Here is a 16,439-nt window from a genome sequence, read left to right as displayed (position 1 = left end):
TCCCTCCCCGCCTTAAATGGCAGCCGCTGCGCGAAAGCAGGAGTGACCCCTGACCCTGCTTGCAGGCCAGATCGCTCCCCTGCTGCCGCACAGCTCCACCTGTGTGTTAGCGCCTCCCTCGCTGCCGCTGCCACTCCACCGTGAGTTTGTCCCCGCTGTCTACCGCGCCCCACCGATCTAGTATTCCGTACTTGTCTCCCTGCATTTGTATTTAACTCTTGTGCCTGTATTTATTTTTTTGTGCCTCTGTACTGTACCGTTGCCCTCGCTTCGGCCCGTTCCCCCACCTCTTCTTCTCTGTTTTCCCCTCAGCCCGTTCCCCGCCGCTGCTCCCCTGAGGCCCCGCCCCCTCGAAGCCCATTCGCCGCCCCGCTCCTGCCTCCCAGCTCCTCCTCCCTCCCTCCTCGCCTTAAATGGTGGCCGCTGCGCGGCCGCGTGCAAAGGGCGCGCTGTTGGCGCGCCAGAGGAAAGCCCATCTGCGCCCGCCCGCGCCTGGACCGCACCCAGTGCCAGAACTCCTGGCCCCCGCGAACGCCACGACACCAGACTCCACTACGACGCCAGCACCCTCCATGCACTCAACGCCGGCCGAAACCACACCTGCTTCCAGGCTGCCCCGAAATGGACCCACGGACCCTTCTCTTGCCACACCTGCAGCTTCACCTGCGACAGAGCCACCAAACCTCCAAGGACTGGACCCAACCACCTCCGCTGCATACTCAACACCCGCTCTGCACGCAAACACGCCATCGAGCTCTGGGATCTGCTCGACACCTCCGCCCCAGATGTAGCCTTCCTGACTGAGACCTAGTGGAACGACTCCTCGGCGCCCGACATCGCCATAGCCATCCCGGACGGCTCCAAGATCACCCGCAGGGATCGCGCCAACGGAATCGGAGGAGAAATAGCCATCATCCACAAGTCCACCCTCAAGGTCGGCACCCACGCAGACGACACCCTCAACACCGCTGAACACCTGCACTTCCGGATCCACACCGACCCCAACACCACCCTCAGAGGAACACTCATCTACAGAGCCCCCAGGACCACGAGCTCAGTTCAGCGACTCCATCGCCGACCTCGCCAGCACCCACGCACTCGCATCCTCGGGGACCTGAACTTCCACCTCGAGAACAACAACGATGCCAACTCCGCCACCGTGATCGCCAACCTCGCCAACCTAGGCCTTAGACAACTCGTCACTGCACCCACCCACGCCGCCGGCCACACACTGGACCCCATCTTCTCCACAGGCACCCACGTCGCCTTCGGCCACACCACCGAACTCCACTGGACCGACCACCGCTGCATCCATTTCACCTTCAAGAAACCAACCGCACCCAACAGCTGCCTCGCCGCGGCTGGAGCAAAGTCACCGAAGATCAGCTGATGACCACCCTCGCCCAGAAACCACCAACCGACCCCCACCAGCCCAGACAACGCAGCTGGCAACCTCAGACAGTGGATCGTCGACTGCGCCAACACCCTCGCCCCGCTCAAGAAACCCTCCAACCCTCCAACAGCCACGCTAGCAAGAGAGCCACCTGGTTCACCGACAGACCTCCAAACGCGCATGCCGGAAACTGGAGAAGATATGGCTTCACGAATGCACACCGGACAACCACGCAGCCCACAAGGACACCACCCGCAGACATCACCACCTCATCAGATCAGCCAAGAAATCCTCCTTCAAAGACCGCCTGGATAACAACGCACACGACAGCAAAGAGCTCTTCAGCATCGTAAAAGAACTCTCCAACCCCAGCGCCAAACGACATCCCGCCCTCACAAGAACTGTGCAACTCACTAGCCATCTTCTTCCACCGCAAGATCGCGGACATCCACAACAGCTTTAACACCACGACCGCCCCGACTACGCCAGACTCCACCTCCCCTGCGAACACCACCAGCACCAACCGCTTGACCTCCTGGTCCAACGTCCACGTCCAACTTCAGCAACGAGACACGCAAGGTCATGAACTCCATCTACTCAGGATCTCCGTCAGACCCGTGCCCACACCACGTATTCAACAAAGCAGACGCAGCCATCGCACCCCAACTACGGAAGGTCATCAACATCTCCTTCGATACAGCGACATTCCCGGAAGACTGGAAGCACGCCGAAATCAACGTCCTCCTCAAGAAGCCCAAGGCGGACCCCAAGGACCTCAAGAACTCCCGGCCCATCTCCTTGCTCCCGTTCCCAGCGAAGGTCATCGAGAAAATAGTCAACATGCAACTGGCCCGCCACCTCGAAGACAACATCATCTTGGACCCGTCCCAGTCCGGATTCAGACGAAACCACAGCACCGAGGCACATCAGGCGCCAACTAGACAACGGCAAAACATCAGCCCTCATCCTCCTGGACCTGTCAGCCGCCTTCGACACGGACTGCCATCACACTCTAAAGACACGCCTCAAAGAAGTCGGAATCCAAGAGAAGGCCCTTGACTAAACCACGTCCTTCCTCTCCGGCAGAACCCAGAGCGTCCGCCTCCCACCCTTCCGATCCGAAGCCACCGACATCATCTGCGGCGTCCCACAGGGCTCATCCCTCAGCCAGACGCTGTTCAATGTCTACATGACCCCCCTCGCACAAGTGGCCCGCCACCACGACCTCAACATCATCTCCTACGCCGACGACACACAGCTCATCCTCTCCATCACCAAGGACCCACACACCGCCAAAACCAACCTTCACAAGGGAATTAAGGCCGTCGCCGACTGGATGAGGAGCAGCCGTCTGAAGCTGAACTCGGGCAAGACGGAGGTCCTCATCCTCGGACCCACCCTCTCAGCCTGGGACAACTCCTAGTGGCCGACCACACTGGGAACAGCACCGACACCCACCGACCATGCACGCAACCTGGGATTCATCCTCGACTCCTCCCTCTCCATGTCTAAACAGGTCAACGCCGTCTCCTCCTGCTACAACACCCTCTGCATGCTTCGCAGTATCTAGAAGTGGATCCCGACCGAAACAAGAAGAACGGTGACACAGGCCCTCGTCAGCAGCAGACTGGACTACGGCAACGCACTCTACGCAGGAATCCCAGCCAAACACCTACGCCGACTACAATGCATCCGAAATGCCTCCGCCCGACTGATTGTCAACGTCCCCCGCCGCAGCCACATCACCCCCCAACTGAGAGACCTACACTGGCTCCCCGTCGACAAGAGGATCACCTTCAAGCTCCTCACCCACGCACACAAAGCACTCCACAACGCCAGACCAGCCTACCTGAACAGCAGACTCCGCTTCTACACCCCCACCCGCCAGCCTCGCCCTCGCCGCTGTCCCCCGCATCCAACGAACGACCTCAAGTGGCAGATCCTTCTCCTACCTCGTCGCCAAGACCTGGAACACCCTCCCTACCCACCTACGGCAGACCCAAGACCTACTAGCCTTCAGAAGGCTTCTCAAGACCTGCCTCTTTAAGCAGTAGCGCCCCCCCCCCCCCAGCGCCTTAAGACCTTCACGGGTAAGTAGCGCGCTTTACAAGTACTCTGATTGATTGATTGATTGATTGGTAATGAGGCTGGGTTCATGCATGTGTAGCCTGGCAGTGCCCCAGCGTGCACAAGTTCTGGAGGGCGAAATTACATGAGCTGGAGACCATTATGTGAGAAACAGTGGAGCTCGACCAGATGCTGGCACTGTTGGGTTATGATCTTGGCATCAATAAAGGGGTCAGGCATTTGGTTGCTATTGGGCTCCTGTTGGCTAGACGCAGACTAGCAATAAGGTGGGCTAGGGGACATGTGCCGACATTACAGACCTCGCATGCAGATATAGTTAATTGTAATATGCAGTCAGATGCATACAATGACGAACTTCCCCCTCAAAACAGGTCTAGGAATTACTGGAGCACATACCAAATTTACTTAATGGGGAAGGAGCCGGAGGAAACAGAGTGATACAGGCTCAGAAATTGAGAATGTGTGACTGCATATTACACGGTTGAGCAGGGAGAGTCATATACTTGTTTAAATAAGGACTATGTTCCCACAATGTTACGATAGATGTATGAATATTGGAATGTGGAGCTAGGGGCATTTAGATGCACAAGTTACTACTTAGTTAGTGATATATTCCTTACCTTAGAATATTCCCCAGGCGTCAGTCTGGATCCGGAAAGTTTTCAGCTTAGCAGTACCCCTGCGCACCAGTAGGTGGCGCCGAGCGGCTCCGCGCCCCTCACTGGCGTCGTGCGCTAGGGCTGACGTCACGGAGGCTACTTAGGCGCCACCCATGCGGGCTGGTGTCAGTTCTGTACACAACTTACAGCGCCGAACCGCAGAGCCATGCGAGAAACTGACCTTTGGTGCATAAAACTAGGGCCCTAAAAGGGGATGGCCTTAACCCCAGTAACCAGTTTGCAGAACGGGGAGGATGGGTTGGGCGGTAAGGAATCTATCACTAACTAATGTCTCTTACAGATATATTGTTACACAAGAAGTAACTTGTGCATCTGAAAGACACGTTAGTGATAGATTCCTTACCTTAGAATAGATACCCCAGCAATACCAACCCCGGTGGTGAGTCTGCGAACAAGATAACACCAGAAAGTCACGGAGCATAGAACGTCCAAAGAAGCCGTCCCTCCGGACTTGACTGTCAAGGCAGTAGTGCTTGGTAAACGTGTGCAGCGAGGCCCACGTAGCTCCCTGACAAATATCCTGCAAGGGGACACCGCGTCCCAAGGCAGTAGTGCCTGCAGTTGCACTGGTCGACTGGGCACGCAGCCCCACAGGAGGCTCCTTCTTGGCCAAGGAGTAACATCCTTTGATGCACAGAACGACCCACCTGGAGATGGTCCGTTTGTGCACCGCCCGACCTCTTTTGGCACCCACGTACCCAACAAAGAGTTGATCATCCACCCAAAACTGCTGTGTACGTTGCAGATAGAATGTGAGCGCACGTTTGGGGTCCAGATGGTGGAGCCGCTCCTCTTTCCTTGAAGGATGCAGAGGCGGAAAAAAGGTGGGCTAAGTGATGGTCTGCCCGATGTGGAAGGACGCGACAACCTTTGGCAAGAAAAAAGGACGTGTCCTCAGAACCACCTTGTCCGGATGAACAGAAAGGAAAGGAGATTTGGAAAAAAGAGCCTGGAGCTCACTCACTCTCCTGGCAGAGGTGATAGCTACCAAGAAAGCCGTCTTGAGAGTAAGAAGACGTAAGGGGACAGTTACGAAGGGACTCAAAGGGAGCGCACATCAGAAAAGTCAAGACAAGATTCAAGTCCCACTAAGGCATTATGAAGGGCACAGGTGGCAACGAATGCGTAATGCCCTTAAGACAACGGTTAATAACCGGGGACTTAAAAAGAGAAGGCTGATCTGGAAGCCGTAGAAAGGCAGAGATGGCCGAAAGATAACCTTTAACAGTGCCCAGAGCAGAGCCCTGCTGGGCCACAGAGAGAAGGAACAGGAGAACCTCAGAAAAAGGGGCAGAAAGGGGATCAACAGTCTTAGCTGTGCACCATGTCACAAATCTGTTCCACCTACAGGCGTACACCGTTTTAGTGGAGGGACGCCTGGCTGCCAGGATGACATCACAGACTTCGGGAGGAAGATCGAAAGGTGTCAACTGTCGCCACTCATTCTCAAAGCATGGAGGTGGAGGCTGGACAGGTTTGGGTGGAGGACCGTCCCCTGCTGCTGCGACAGAAGATCCTCCCGAAGAGGCAGACGGATCGGGGGATCGATGCTCATGCTGAGTAGCTCGGGATACCATACTGTTCGAGCCCAGTCCGGAGCCACAAGAAGAACTTGGGCCCGGTTGTGCCTGATCTTCCTCAGCACTCTGGGCAGAAGTGGTATTGGCGGAAAGGCGTACAACAGACCGCAGCTCCACTGAAGACAAAAAGCGTCTCCGAGCGAGTGCCGCCTTGGAAATTCCAACGCGCAGACCTGATGACATTGCGCGTTCTCTTCGGTGGCGAACAGATCTAACCAAGTCTCTCCCCATCGCAGAAAGAGACCTTGCGTCACATCCAAGTTCAGACGCCACTCGTAATCCACCACGCACCAGCGGCTGAGTTCCTCTGCCCTGGCGTTCAGAAAACCCGCCAGGTGTTGAACCACCAAGGTATTACCTTGATGTCCCAGCCATGTCCAGAGGCGCAGAGCCTCCTGACAGACGACCCCACCCGCCCTGTTTGTTGCAATATCACATGGCGGTGGTGTTGTCCGTGAACACCTGCAATACACTTCCCAGGACAGAGGGAAGGAATGCTTTCATTGCAACCCGGATCGCCCGCAGCTCCAAAACGTTGATATGGAGCCGGGACTCCGCCGGAGACCAGAGTCCTCTGATCTCTGCCTCTCCCATGTTGCCTCCCCAACCCAGGAGGGATGCATCCGTCACTACTGTGTGCTCCAGTTGGGGAAGGGAGAGGGATCTGCCATTGACCCAATCGCGATCCGTGAGCCACCACTGCAACTGTTGTGCAGCGCCCTCCGAGATCTGGACGAGATTGGATAGGTTACCCTGATGCTGTGCCCACTGTAACTTCTGGTCCCACTGCAGAGCCCATCTGGCATGCGGCACCAGCAGGATGGAGGAGGCCATCAGGCCTAGAAGCCAGAGGGTCATCCTGACTGAAACCCGGGATAGAAGCTGAAAGAGCGGAACCATAGCCTGAATATCCCGGACTCGCTGTTCAGGAGGATAAACACTAAACAGCGTTGAATCCAGAACCGCTCCGATGAAAGGGAGCTTACGAGAGGGACTCGGGTGCGACTTCGGCACATTGATGGAGAACCCCAGCAGATGCAGGAGGTCGGCCGTAGTCTGGAGGTGGGAGACAACTGCCTGGGGCAAGCCCGCCTTCAACAGCCAGTCGTCGAGGTAGGGGGAAGACTGACACCCCCGACCTGCGCAGATGAGCTGCGACCACCGCCATCACTTTCGTGAACACCTGAGGGGTGCTGGTAAGGCCGAAGGGGAGCACGACAAACTGAAAATGCTCCTGGCCTACCGTGAACCGCAGGTAACGCCAGTGGGCCGGCAGGACAGGAATGTGAAAATAAGCGTCCTGCAAGTCCAACGCCACCATCCAGTCTCCAGGGTAGACAGGACCTGAGCCAGAATCAGCATCTTGAACTTCGCCTTCCGGAGGAAGCGATTGACATCCCAGAGGTCCAAGATGGGGCGCAGGCCCCACCCTTGTCCTTCTTGGGGACCAGAAAGTAGTGGGAATAACAACCACTCCCCACTTCCTGATCTGGAACGTACTCTATGGCTCCCTTGGCCAGGAGGGCCGTGACTTCCTGACGGAGAAGAGCCTAATGATCCCCCGACATGCGGTGTTACCGAGGTGGCATGGCTGGAGGGGAGGACAGAAAGGGGAGCGAGTAACCTTGGCAGATTATCTGCAGCACCCACTTGTCCGAAGTGATACCGCGCCAGTGGTGGAGGTGGTGACTGACCCTGCCTCCTACCGGCGTGAGGTGCCCCCTGAAGCTCAGATTAGGAAGACTTAGCGGTGGAAGCAGCGGGTGCGGAGGTGGACTGCCCCGCCCACTGGTTACCAGACCCACCCCTGCGGAAGCGACGTCCGCGGCCACGCTGAGGCAGATTCTGCACAGGCTTTGCGGAGGAGCGCTTCTGGGCGCCTTTACAATGGCCACGACAGAAACGAAACCCAGGCGTGGCAGGGCTCTAAGTGGAAAGACCCAAAGACTTAGCCATGGCCTGTGAGTCCTTAAAGCGCACCAGGGCACTGTCCGCCTTGTCGCCAAAGAGGCAGGAGCCATCAAAAGGCATGTCCATGAGCGATCTCTGGACATCAAGCGAGTACCCGGTAGACCGCAACCAGGCATGGCGCCACAACACCACAGTCGTGGAAATCGCCCTGTCCAAGGAATCAGCCGTGTCCAGACCACACCTGATGGCAAACTTCGCCGTATCCTTGCCCTCCGCAACCGAAAGGACAGCCAGGACCTCCTCAGAACACTGAGGCAGGACCTCTGCTACCGTATCCCACAGGGATTGGGAGTAACGGCCCAACAAGCAGGCGGTATTAACCGACCGCAACCCCAAGCTGGCCGAGGAGGACAACCTCTTGCCATATTGGTCCAGCTTCTTAGAGTCCTTGTCCGGTGGAGAAGGGGAAAGGCACTTTGCGACGTCGAGGCCTGAAAGACCAGGCTCTCAGGCGTGGGGTGGGTGGTCAAAAAGGCAGGGTCACCAGGTGCCGGGCGATGACACCTAGCGACGTTCTTATCCACCGGTGCCCCCGAGGCTGGCCGCAACCAAGTGCCCAAGAGGACTTCGGTAAGGGCCTCATTGAAAGGGAGCAGCGGTTCCGATGACGTAGACGCCGTCTGGAGCACCTCCGTAAGGAGGTTGGTCTTAAGGGCCACCGTGGGGAGGTCGAGATGGAGAGCCTCCGCAGCTCGATGCAGCACCATAGTGTAGGAAGCGCCCTCCTCCATAGTAGATGGAGGAGAGGCAAACCCCGGGTCAGGAGACACATCAAGTACACCCGCATCTTGAAGGTCATCCACCCAAATCCTGCTCGGAGTCACACTGCCGCACAAGGGGGTCCTCGGAGCCGTCCCAGTACTCATCCGGCTCCGGGGTAGAAGGAGACGGCCGCGGAGGCAGAGCCGGAGAGGGAGCCAGCCGCGCCGGGAGCGGCGTCGAACTGGAACCACATCCCAATGAGGATCCCAGGTCGGAACGAAATGGTCCGAAAACCGGGGCAGGGGCGGGATAAACGGCACCCAGTGCTGCTCCTGTGGCGGAGCCAAGGGCAACGCTGGGGCCGGAGCCAAGGGCAGCGCCGGGGCCGGACCCAGTGGTGTTGCACCTTGTGGCGCCGGGACCGGAGCCGCGGGTGCTGGATACAGTGGCTCCGGCGCCGGAGGCAGTCCCGCCGGGTCAACAGGATCTGGACACAAGACCGTGGGGCCCGCAGGCGCGCCGGCGGTAGCCCGAGGCCTAAACAGGCGGTTCATGGCAGCAAGAAACTCTTGCCTCTGTTCAGGAGGCACTGACGGACCCGGGTATTGCGGGCAGGCCGCGGGACTCCCAGGCTCCGGAGGAGCCACAAGGGCGTAGCCCCTGTCCCCCTCGTCAGCCTCCGTGGAGCGACGGGGGGACGTCGGAGAGCGAACACGCTTCTTCGACTTCTTATGGCGTCGCTTACCGGAATCTGAAGGTGACGACTTGGAGTCCGAGGTGCGACGGATCCGGTCCCGCGAGCGGTCCCCCGAACGGCCCCTAGACCCAAAGCGGCGGTGAGAGGAGTGCCGGACCTCCAGAAAATTCCAGCGCCGCTCCCGCAAGGCCTTCGGGGCCATGGCACGGCAGTCCCGACAAGTAGAGGCAGATATTATGGGGGTCTGCCACCGACATATTACGGTGGCACGACCCACAAGACTCAAAGCCGGGAATCCCTACGTGCACCAGGAGACAAGAGAAGGAGACAAAAGTCTCAAACAAGTGGTCAGAAATTGACCGGGGTACGTGCTCAATCGGATCTGCGCTTTCGGCGCGGAAAAAGAAAACTGACGCCAGCGCGCATTGTTGGCGCCTAAGTAGCCTCAGTGACGTCAGCCCGGCGTGCACGACGCCAGTGACAAGCGTGGAGCCGCACAGCACCACCTACTGGCGTGCAGGGGTACTGCTAAGCAGAAAACTTTCCGGATCCAGACTGACACCTGGGAAATATTCTAAGGTAAGGAATCTATCACTAACGTGTCTCTTTCGGATATGCTGGTTTAATTGCTTTGTAATGCTAGATGTCGCAGAAATTGTCCGGCTTGAGCTTGGGACTGTGGTTGCTGGTGCCTCCTGGAACGTTACTGTGAACTCAATATAAGACAAATGTTGAAAATTTGTGCCAACAATTGTACTCTTGTAATTAAGGTGGCACCCAGACGTAATTGCTGTTTATATTCTAATAAACAAAATAAAAATAAAAAATCTATTATGACAGCTGATTAGTTTCAATTCCACCAGTTTGCTATTGAAGTACTTCGTTGAAGCTTTCACTTTTAGATTGTCTGATTCTGATGGGGGGGGGGGGGGGGGAAAGCTAACCCAAAATAAAATAAATATTGTGGTAGAGGCTCTCCAGTAAACCTTTGGGTTCACAAATGTTCAAATACATACCATGTGGCATTACCCCATTCCCCTGTGAGCTCAACAATCTTGCACTACTACTGCTACACTGTAGGAAAGTGCCCCTTTTTGCATGAAACATGATGCACTTTGACTTGGTGTGCCCTGGGTCCATGCCAACCAAGTTCACAGGAACTGTCTCTTTTCCCAAAGCTGCACATTTGAAACCACAAGTGACATCTCTATCCACAGGTAAGCCCCTTTTAAAGGATCATGCAGTTTACATTAAATTTCACACTGGCATTAGTGTGGGATTAATGTGCTGAGAAGTTTGCTAGCAAACTTCCCAGGTTTTGGTAAAACCATTATGGAGCTGTGGAGTTTGTTATGACCAACTCTTCGACCATATACTCTTTATGACTTTACTACACTTACAATGTCTAAGAATGGATGTAGACACAGTAGGGCTACATAGCTCATGCCAATGCACACTCACCTGGGGCTAGAGCACTCAGCTAGAGGGGTGGGTTGCAGGCATGGCACACAGGAATGTGTGTGCCATGTCGCTTTTCTCTGAACCAAAACTCGCAACTTGCAATGGCAGAGTGTGGGTGTGTGGGTGTTAGGGTGCAGGGCCCTGAAGGGTGGCATAAAAAAGGGTGCTGCAGCACTTAGAGGCCTTCCCTGGTCACAGTGCCCTTGGTACCCATAGTACCTTTTAGGAAGGGCTTTCCTGTGGCCAGAGATGTGCCAACAGTGGGTACAAAAGTACATATTTGGGAACAAACCGGCCCTGGGAACCTGATTGGCAAGGTACCAGGGCACACCAAGTCAAAGTGCATCATATGTCAGGCAAAAGGTGTGGGGTAACCATGCAAAAAGGTGCCCTTTTCTACATTCACTAATTGACAAGACCACAGAGCTAGGCTCAGAGATCAAGGGAGTACCCAAAGGGCAACTCACTTCGGCAAGGTGGCTACTGCCCTTCCAGAGCAACCAGAGATCGTTGTTGGATGCAGTGTAGTTCTAGTGAAGGCATAGGCGTTTTTGCCAGGGATCTTCGAACGGATTTGCCAACTCACCCTATATCAGTTCAGTTTCCAGTAACCATGGATCCTTTACCTCATTCATGACGGACTTTTATGTAGAGTGATTGTATTTGTGTGCACACGTTTGTAGTTGCATGTGAGGTCTTAAAACACTTGGGTGCACGCTGCGGAGTCTAATGAACTCCATGTGTGTGCCCTCTGCAAAATGGTTGGTGGCTTACAGTAATGGGTGCCTCGAGCCATGTTGAGCCTGAGAGCTGTAATAAACCAGTTACTACTTGTGTAACGATATATCTGTAAGAGACATTAGTGATAGATTCCTTACCTTAGAATGTCCCCAGGCGTCAGACTGTATCCGTAAGCGCCAGGATGAGGTCACGGAGACTACTTAGCCTCCAGCCATGAGTGCTGACGCCAGTTATGTACACGACTTTCCGCGCCAGGAACGCAGAGCCATGCAAGAAACGGACCACTGGTGCCATGAAACTAGGCCCCTAAAAAGGTGATGACCTTAAACCTAGCGATCAGTTCGCAGAACGGGGAGGATAGGTGGGGCGGTAAGGAATCTATCACTAACTAATGTCTCTTACAGATATATCGTTACACAAGTAGTAACTTGTGCATCTGAAAGAGACGTTATTGATAGATTCCTTACCTTACAATAGATACCCCAGCAATACCAACCCCGGTGGTGGGTCTGCGAATAGATTACACCAGAAAGTCAAAGAGAACAGAACAGCCAAAGAAGCCGTCTCTCCGGATCTGACTGTCAAGGCAGTAATGCTTGGTAAATGAGTGCCCCAGGCAGGGTCTCGTTTCTTTCATCCCTCCCTGCCCCAATACACTAAGTCCTGTCTGGGGTGGTGCTAGCACCTCCCAAGGCAGGAAACCTACTGTCCAAGCCTCCCTCGCTGGAAGGACTCCCAGCAGCAGGAGGTCAGACTTGTGTCCGTGGCAGCAGCATCCATTTTGTGACGCTGGGGCTCTGGTTAACTTTAACCGGGTAGTAGGTCTTCAACATGTCTTCTCCCTCTAGAAGGGAGGACTACTATCCTCATCGCCAGAAATGGTGTGGGGGTATTATTCCAAAGTGTTAGACACCTTACACAACATATTTTGATAAAGCCAAACCATAGTTACCATAACCGCGAGGATTATAAGGCACTTTAAGAGTATATGGTAGGCGATATCATAGAACAGCTATAAGGACATGGTTCCGAAAGCTGCAGACAGGCTCAGCTCATGCTAGAGCACCATCTCACATGTTTCCAAGCACTCTGCCTTCAGGACTGTTAAGGCCTGCCATAGGAGTGACTGATAGATTACCCATGTGTCTATATACAAGGTAGGTATAGGAATACTATACCTAAGCAAGGGGTGATTACACGACCTTGCCCCAGCTGAGTGATCAGCCAGTTGTGTCATGACGGGAGGCCAGCCAGGAGTGGCATAATACATGCTGCAGCCCCTGGTAGGCCTAGGGTACACCTATGCCCTGGGTACCTAAGGTACACTGTACAGGGCCCCATAAGGTGATCCTTACCAATTGGGTTATGTACCTAAAGTACATAGTATGAATTTAGAGAGAGAACAGCTGGGCTGTGGGTCTGATTAGCAGGCCCACAGCCACATCTAAGTCGAAAACCAGTGAACCAAAAGCAAAAAGTGGGGGTGACCATAGGAAGCAGACCCTACTCTCCTACAGGCGTGAGTCCTTAAAACGCTCCAGTGCACTGTCGGCCTCATCACCAAACAGGCGAGTGCCATCAAAGGGCATGTCCATGAGCGAGCTCTGGACGTCGGGTGAGAACCCAGTAGATCGCAACCAAGCGTGGCGAAGCAGTGCCACAGTCGTAGAAATCACCCTGCTCAACGAGTGAGCGGTGTCCAAACCACACAGAATGGCGAACTTAGCCGCATCCTTACCCTCAGCAACCGCCTGGGAAAGCACAGCATGGACCTCCTCAGGACACTGAGGTAACACCTGAGCAACCGTATCCCATACCGCGTGGGAATAGCGGCCCAACAAGCAGGCGGTGTTCACCGACCGCAGCCCCAAGCTGGCCGAAGAGAACAAGCGCTTACCGAACTGTTCCAGCTTCTTAGAGTCCTTATCCGGCGGAGCTGTGAGAAAGGCACTCTGCGACTTTGAGGCTTGGATGACCTGACTCTCAGGTGTGGGATGAGTGGTCAGAAACGCGTGGACACCAGGCGCCGGGCGGTGACGTCTAGCGACATTCTTATCCACAGGGGCCCCCGTGTCCGGCCATGACTAAGTGTCCAACAGGACGTCGGTGAGGGCGTCATTGAAGGGAAGGAGTGGCTCCAACGAAGTAGACGCAGTCTGGAGCACCTCAGTAAAGAGGTTAGTTTTGAGGGCCACCGTAGGAAGATCGAGGTTGAGGACCTCAGCAGCCCGACGGAGCACCATCGTGTAGGAAGCGCCCTCCTTCATTGTAGGAGGGAGAGAGGCAAACCCCTGATCTGAAGAGACATCAAGGTCGCCGGCATCCTCCAGATCATCCACCCAGTCCTGCTCAGAGTCACACTGACGGGCAAAAGGGTTCTCGGACCCCTCCCAGTCATCCTCCACCTCGGTTGCAGGAGGAACCAGCCGTGGCGGTAGAACCGGAGAAAGGACAAACGGCATCTAAAACGCCGCTGCGAAAAGCGCCGGCTGGCGTCGGGCCAGCGCCGCCTCCCAATGCGGATTCCAGGCAGGAACGAAATGGTCCTGGAACCGGGGCAAGGGCGGAACGAACGGCACCCACTGCAGTGCCGGAGCCGGCAGCCCCGGACCTCATGGTGCCAGAACCAACAGCGTAGGATCCTGTGGTGCCGAAGCTGGATCCGCCGACGTCCCAACAGGATCTGGACACGGGACCGCGGGTCCCTAAGGCACGCCGGCGGGAGCCCGAGGCCTAAAAAGGCAGTCCATGGTGGCAAGAAATTCTTGCACCAGTTCGGGAATCGCCGACGGACCCGGGTAAGGCGGGTAGGCCGCGGGACTCCCAGGCTCCAAAGGAGCCACAGGGGCAGAACCCCTGTCCCCCTCATCTGCATCCGAGGACCGACAGGGGGACGTCGGAGAGCGAACACGCTTCTTCGACTTCTTTTTATGTCGTCGCTTACCGGAATCCGAGGGCGAACACTTGGAGCCTGTGAGCGACGACTGCGGCCCCGCAAGTGGTCCCGGGAACGGTCCCTGGAGTGGCGTTGGGACGAGTGCCGGACCTCCAGCAGTTTCCGGCGCCGTTCCCTCAAGGCCTTCGGGCCATGCCCAGACAGTCTGGGCAGGACCGGGAGTCGTGGTCGGTCTCCAGGCAGTAGAGGCAAACATCATGGGGGTAAGCCACCAACATATTGCGACGACAGGCCCCACAAGACTTAAAGCCAGGCATCTCTACGTGCACCAGGAGAAAAAAGGGGAGACAAAAGTCTCAAAAGAGTAGTCAAAAAGTGACTAAGGTACATGCTCAATCCGGATCTGCGCATGCTGGCGCGGAAAAAGGAAGAACTGACGTCAGTGCGCATGGGTGGCGCCTAAGTAGTCTTCGTGACGTCATCTCGGCGCTTACGACGCCAGCAACGGACTCAGAGCCGCACAATGCCACCTACTGATGCGCAGGGGTACTACTACAAAAGTCTGACGCCTGGGGATATTACAAGGTAAGGAATCTATCACTAACGTGTCTCTTTCAGATATATTTTATTCCTTTTGACCTCTACCCCAAAATAGTTGCTCCTGAGGATACAGGAGGAAGTCTCTCTAGTATTTTAAGTAACTGCAGTCCATGTAGCAGAGTATTACCTGCCAGTCCCACTCTTAAACTGCATTTGTTAATTTTCAGGTCTTCTATTTGGGGGGGGGGGGGTCAATAAAAATTCCTAGTGTGCCATTCCAACTGGCTCTAGGTGGAGGACTGTGAGCCACAAGAGAAGTATGCACTGATCAAATATTAAGGATGTTTTTCAGGGATTGGAGGGGAACTCCTCATTCACATAAGCATTGATAGGTCAAGGTTGACCTGTGTCTCTACCCTTATTTTGTTCCACAAACTCACTCTCCATGAACATAGCTGAACATCAGTTTACCTGAGAAATTCAGCGTTTAAAGGCTAGGGCTATGTTTTATGCAGGTTGCTATCTCACTTCCAGGCTTGTAATAATCGTGAGGTAAGATCTTGATGGAAGCTGTGCACTCACCAACATGCAAGGAGAGAAGACCCTACCTGTCTGTGGAGAAGATGTTGGACAGAATCTCAAAGGAGGAGAGCCAACCTGCCAGTCAAATACAGAACCAAGCTAAATGAGAAGACGTGTGGAAGCCACGGCCTGACTACTCTTGCTCATGAGGTTACCCCCAGCCAGCTGTTAAGGAGTCTCATCATAGTCCTAGTCACATTTATTACACTGTGGCATTGGTGTCCAGGATAAAAGTGGTCTCTGTGGCTTAAATGAGGGTGCATCATCCATCAATACCCCAGGGCCACAGGGTTTGCTGCTGCTCAAGACGGGACACAGTCTCCAGCGATTTTCTTCCTTGTTCAATGGTGGCTTCCAGTGGGCCATTGGCACCACTGCCACCAAATGTCTGATCACGACCAGTGTTTTTCAAAATAGCATAGAGAATTCTGGTCTACGATTAACAGAAGCACATATTACACCAAAGGGGCAAACACAGAGGCTAGTAGAACTTCAGTATACTGCACCCCAGCCCATGGTCACTTAACATCCTTTCCATACCCCCTTCACAAGTAGCTGCGTTTGTCAAGCGAGATTGAGCAGTCTGAGCTTTAGGTTGGTGGGGGGGAATTACAGGTAGGGTTTCCAGAGGGCCAGGTTTCATGGCAGGTTCATCAAAACCCATTAAAATTCCAAGACTTTAAATAAATACAAAGGATTTTCTCATTTGAAGAACAGCAACAGAAATCTGTCTATTTTGAAGAGCTTGGCTACTGTATGTGATTACGTCATTTAGGAAGGATCAATCGCTGAACTCCATTTCAAAATTTTAAAGAGCACTCACAAATGTGTTTCCACTAAACAAAACTGGCCATAGGCCCCTGTGTTAAATATAACTACAACGCATAGAGTGTACACAATATAAAGGAGTTGGAGATCATATATCTGGCTAGGAAGGAGCTACAGACTTCTGCATTTCAACTTTGATTATAGTTTCATGTGTAGTATATTTGTTTAATTTACATAAAACCGTTTTCCCTTCAAACTAAAGCACTGACAGAACAAGTACCTCTTACTTTACTCTTTAGTGTCCAACCTACATCACAGCCTACTGTAATCTGTAGAATGC

The 16,439-nt window shown here is 54.5% G+C and overlaps 1 protein-coding gene across 5 annotated transcripts in view; it reads right to left on the bottom strand.

Moving 5' to 3' along the window:
* Window positions 1–16,439, bottom strand: part of CEP192 (centrosomal protein 192) — a 1,978,693-nt gene that overhangs the window by 1,044,761 nt on the left and 917,493 nt on the right. The window lies entirely within an intron of this gene.

Source organism: Triturus cristatus, chromosome 5_1, assembly GCF_964204655.1.
Source record: "Triturus cristatus chromosome 5_1, aTriCri1.1, whole genome shotgun sequence".
In the NCBI taxonomy this organism is placed as follows: Eukaryota; Metazoa; Chordata; class Amphibia; order Caudata; family Salamandridae; genus Triturus; species Triturus cristatus.
Note: the sequence above shows the minus strand (reverse complement) of the source record. Positions and strands in the feature narration are given on the sequence as shown.